Below are 6,041 nucleotides of genomic sequence, written 5' to 3'. Positions count from 1 at the left end.
TCAAGGTACGGGGTAATGGGTCTATGTGCACGTGTGTGTGTGTGAGTGTTTGTGCGTGTGTATTTGTGTGTATGTGTGTGTGTCTTTGTGCGCATGTGTGTGTATGCATGTATGTGTGTGTTTGTGTGCACGTGTGTGTTTGTGCAAACGCGCAGTGTTACAGGAAACAGTTGTTTATTTAAACTCTTTTTACAGGACAGCCAGTGAGTGCTCTGTCTCAGACCTGGCATGCTCACAGCAGCAGCAATGATGTACAGGTTTAAGTGCTACGTCTTGAACAGAAACACACAGACCCCACCCACCCCCCCACCCCCCAAAAAAAGAGAAAAGAAATGAGACATTTCATTTCAGGGGGGAGGGGAGGGGGGGGTCCAAATGGAGGGTTCCCCCATTGCTCTCTGCCCCACCCAATCTCTTTAAGCTTCCTCTCGAAAGTTTGATCAGAGATGCAGGGCTTGTCCCAGTCGCTTATTTTACCTTCCTCACGCACACTTCCCTCTCTCCCTTAGCTCCTCCCACTGGATGCGAGGAGGGCGGAGCCAGGAAACGGAGCGTCCCAGTTCAGCCAGGCGTCAGTCCGAAGCCTCGTCAGTTACAGACGTGGCCGATGGGAAGCGGTGCATCCACGGGTCGATCGTCTATATGTCACGTGTTTGCGAAAAATATCACTTCCGGAAAGGCTGCTCTTGTGTTTCCTCGCTCAAGCATCCTTCGGGACCCTCCTAGCTCCCCGGTCCCGGCCCCTAGCTCCCCGGTCCTGCCTCCTAGCTCCCCGGTCCTGCCTCCTAGCTCCCCGGTCCCGGCTCCTAGCTCCCCGGTCCCGGCTCCTAGCTCCCCGGTCCCGGCTCCTAGCTCCCCGGTCCCGGCTCCTTCGCGGCTGGAACGTCCTTAAAGATGGCGGACCTCTATCAATCCCCGAGTCAGTCGAGGGCAGAGGAGACGAGGACAGGTAAAATAAGCGACTGGAGCGTGCACTACTGGGGCTCCCATTTTCTCACCCAGCAACCCCCCCCCCCCCCCCACCAGAACCAAGCACAGCCCATTCCCTAAGGCAAACACACTTTGTCCCAAAAACGAACCGACAGAGGTACAGAAACAAACAAAATAAGGTACAAAGTGAAAAAAGCTGCATGCACTGTATTAGCAAGAAAGACTAAAACTGACAAAACGAGAAATAAAAACATCCTTTTCAAGAGACTACTCGGGCTAAGGCTAGCTAGCATATTAAACCAGGACTGATGTCAATCCACTCAGTGGTTCCAAAACAGGATTCAACAGGATTCCCCGTTTCAACACTCCACTCAAAAAAAAAAAAAAAGGAAAGACAGAACCGCTGCAAATAAAAGACATGCTGACACTGACACAGGCCTGCTACCCATAGTGTACATGTATACAGTACTTCGATAGAGAAAGGCTGCAGCCTTTTCACTGCGCCCCAGCTTTATGGCACATTCCGAAGAGCAATGGTGGGAGAACTCTCCTGAAAACCTCATTTATGAAGATTTCATACATTTCAAACTGGAAATATAAAGAACACATCCGAATGTCAAAATATATCCCATATATATTAGGATATATATGAGTTACCAGTGACAGACCTATTAGCAGTCTTGTTTAGTATTTTATTCAACGTAAATAATTAGAAGCTCACTGCGTAGACATTTTTCTTCCTTGATTTGGCTCTATACTCCACAATTTCAGATTTGTAATCAAAAAATTCACATGTACTTGTAGTTCTCTGCTTTTATTAATGGGCATTTTTATACATTTTGGTTTCATCATTACAGAAATGACAGCACTTTTTATACACACCCCCCCTATTTCAGGTGACGGTTTGGGACAAACGGCTTCACAGGTGTGTCTGATTAGTCAGGTGCGTCCTGCTGCCTTAGCCCCAAACAATATGGTGCCCTGAAATGGGGGGAGGGGGGACTATGTATAAAAAGCGCTGTAATTCCCACAAGGCATTTATAAAAATAAATACCCTTTAATAAAAGCTGAGAATGTGCACTTCATTTTTATCACAAATCTAAAATTGTGGAGAGCCAATTCCAGAAAAAAAGTGTCTTTGTCCCAAACATTATGGAGCTCACTGAATATTTAATAATATTTCAAACTTTATATTTTGCAGATGTACAAACATTTCCACAGTATAGACGTAACTGTCTACAAAAATTGCAGGAATTAAATTACAGTTGAACCTCAGAGATAGAAACATCGAATTCATGTACTAATTGGTTAACAAACTGACATGACATCCAGAAGCATCATTTCCAGCTGTGTCTTTTCAAAGTCCTTATTCTCACTGATGCCAGAAAAAGGGCATTAAGTCGCAGTTTTCATTTTAAAAAAAGACTAAATATCAAAACTTGACAAAACTGCACATCGTAGCACAACTGCTGAAGAATACAACATGGATGGGGAAGTCAGCATGTTTGATATAAAGAAGGGTCTAAAGAGAACCAAACAATAAGCAAAGGAGACCAAAGATACGTGAGTGAGGAGGAGACGTCGTTTGGAAAGCCAGCATTAATCAGAAGAACATCGACGTCCCAAGCTCTTATTATTGGTCAGCTTAAAACAAGGTTTGTGGCTACAGAATGAGAATAGCCCATTGTAAGTGTAAAATAACAATAATTATTTTTGTGTGTAAACTGAAGCAGTTTCCTGAACTCTTCAGAATTCTGGAATATTTATATATAAAAATACATTTATCTCCAAGGTTCTACTGTATGTTTTTCTATAATCTCTGTATTCAATTACTCAGAGTAATCAGCAATATTTTTGCCTGTAATGTAATTTCATTTTATTACTTTGAATAATTAGGCATCCATATGAAATATATTTTGACAAGGCATATTCCATGTTCTGTGTCAACAGTTTCACATGAGGGAAGGCCAGTAAAAACAATCTCTGGTAATGATTCCTCCTCCCCAGCAGGAGGAGCAGTTGTGTTAACACTAAAGGCTCTGTGTATCTCCGTTTAACTTCTGGCAGCCCTTAAAATATCCTTTTGACCCTGACAAGCCTCGCATTCAGTCTTCTGAGTAAAGAAAGATTAAAGAATTCACTCTTGCAAGAAGAGTTTAAGGATCAAGGTGGATTTTGTGTGTGGTAGTGGGTGGGTTCCCATTCCCATAACTGCCCAGCGCACAGCACAAACCAACGACAAGAGTGTATCTCCACAAAAGCCTAGAGAGTGTGACGCTTAGACCTTCATGGACGTCAGCTCTGAAATGTCACAAGGTACATCGGAAGCTCGGTGTTTGTGCTCCAATTGCAGCGTGCCGTCAAAACAGCTGTAAATGAAACCGGATTAAACCGGATTAAACCAGGAGCTGGAAAGTGGAATGCAGCTCACTTCACCTGGTGGTCAAAGACCATAAATGTGGTCTACTGGCCGGACTATAACGGCAGAACACCATGAAAGTATTTGTACTGGGTTTTCTTTCGTGTTCAGATAGATGTTACTACGTAAAAACCTGGATAGCTGGCATGATTAGCGACATTCATTTTACCCAATCAAAGGTACTAACTTCAGCTGCTAACAAAGTTGGTCAATAAATTGAAATATGAACTCTTGCAGAATACAAATTAAATAAAAACAGAACTGGCATGACCTGAGCTGTGTCCCTGATTGCCACTCATGATTGGATGAGGTTCTTCCTTAAAAAGGGATGAGATGACATAAAGAACAAAGGGGAGGAGCCAGGGGACAGCATGTGACCAGGCGGTTGTTATGATGTACGTTACTGCGGTGATGACGCTTCACATTCACGGTGTATTGTACGGGTGGGGGAAAGGTCCTGCCTCTGTCATTCATTTAAAGTGTCTTGCCTTCAAGACCCGACATGCCCCTTTAAATCAACGGCATGCTCGGATTTGTGGTTGAGGGTGATCGACAGGAATAACTGGACCTTAGAGAAAATACAGAGGCCAACTGTCAGATACAGTAAGTCTGGTTTCCATGGAGACCCTCCATTACACCTGGATATGTTAAGACATCACAATAATGGCCCTTCCTTGCGTTCCCTCTCCACAGCAAAAAAGAAAGAAAAAAAACCCAGACAAATCAAAACCAAAAAAATTGTGAAATCAGTCATACACCTGTGACTGCTCCACCTAAAGGTCACAAAGACCCTCCTAATAACCAGTTAAAACCCAGACTGAGAAATCTCCAGCAAGGACTGCTTCCACTCATTTATTTTTCTTTTTTTTTTTTTTTTTTAAGAAAATGAAATTGGGCTTACAGTTCTGGTAGAGCAATCCTTAGAAACACAAATAAATTAGATTTTTTAAACACACTACATAATACTAGTTGATGGAACTTTTGATGTTCATCAACACAAATTTCAGCTGACTCACATGACTAATGATATAATATTGGGCTCACACTGATACGCCCAATTTTATTAAAAATTTTTTTACCTCACTCAGTTCTTGCTCACTAATTTTCCTTTGTGTTTCCCTCTAAAGCATCTTCGTGACAGTGCCTCAGTTTTATTTAAAAAAATTTTTTAAAAGCACTATACAAATAAAATAGTATTGAACTGAATTATTCAAATGTTGCATTGTAGCATTTCAGGCTCAAAAGACTGCAACTCCCAGAATGCATCAGGTTTCAAATTCTGATCTCCAGGTGTACCATGGGACATGACAACCTGAAAAAATAGAGAAGCTGCTTGAGACAGCATATGTATCTTAGTGCTGCAGCAATTTAGATTTGAAAATGAACTGTATTAACTGCTTTAACTGTCCTCACAGTAATACCTGTATAAAAAATGATATACATCAATGCAAATACTCTGACTTACACATAATTATGGACAATATTTCAAAATGTCACTATAAAGCCTACATATGTATGTTGAAACTTACTTTTGCCATATACTTAAGGCATTTGAATTTGAGATCAAAAGATGGATATGAGACAAAATTACAATCAGCTTTAATTTAATGCTATCCACATGCACGTGTTTTACCGTTCCACAGAAACAGCTGTTTTTTTGTACGTGAGTACAAATGTGAGTCCCCCACATTTTCAGCTGTGGAAAATGAGGTGCATGGATGACGGACAGTTGCTAGCTGTTGCTCAGCTGTTTCCTTCTGCATGGATTGTTCACTTACAAAAGAGCAGTGAGTGCCTAGTCTCGGGTTTAGCCTTTGATTTCATCCGTGGAGACTGCCTCTGACTCTGAACGCTTACTCAATCAAGAAGACCAGAGGACTCACTCTGGCTGAGAAACAACTAAACTGTGAGCTGAGAGAAGAGAAGAATTCATTAAGGACAGAAACTTATTATTTCAAGGACAGTTTAGAAAGTCTTGAAAAAGAAAGAGACCAGATGTACTCTGGGATAAACACCACACTGGCCGACCGTGGAAGACGACCGCACTGTAACGGTCAGTGACATCACCAGCAGTCTCCAGAGGGCAGTGGTGAAATAGCACAAGTGCAGGAGACTTGGTAAGCAGACCTACAGAGGCTACACTGCAACATGCAAATGTCTCCGCAGCTGCAAGAATTCAAAGGCCAGATTCAAATTTGCCAGAAAAAAAAAACTAAAAATACAGAGTTGAGCCAGAAGAGATCTGGAAGAAAGATTTATGGGACAGATGAGACCAAAATATCTCTCTACCAAAAGGATGGAAAGCTGAAAGTGTGGAGAGAGGAAGGAGCATCCTATGATCCAAAGTGCCCTCCCTCATCTGTGGAATATTGGGGAGGTAGTGCCATGTCTTGGGCATGCATGTATGACTGCTTCTGCAGCAGGGACAGGATGGCAGCAGTAGGATGAATTTAGAAGCGTTCACACAGATCTTATCTGGCTAGGTACTATAAATAAATTCCAGCAACCTCATTGGCCAGCGCTACATCCTGCAGCAAGACAATGACCCCAAACACACTGCCTACACAACCAAAGCATTCATCAGTGGGAATAAAGCGAGAGTTTTGGACTAACCAAGTCAGTCACCTGATTTAAATCCAATCAAGTATGAATTTCAAAAGGCATTTCCAAAGAAGACACCAACAGTGTGGTA

The sequence above is a fragment of the Anguilla anguilla genome, chromosome 7 (assembly GCF_013347855.1).
Source record: "Anguilla anguilla isolate fAngAng1 chromosome 7, fAngAng1.pri, whole genome shotgun sequence".
NCBI classification, from domain to species: Eukaryota; Metazoa; Chordata; class Actinopteri; order Anguilliformes; family Anguillidae; genus Anguilla; species Anguilla anguilla.
The sequence above is the reverse complement of the archived record's forward strand: the minus strand, read 5'-3'. Positions refer to the sequence as shown.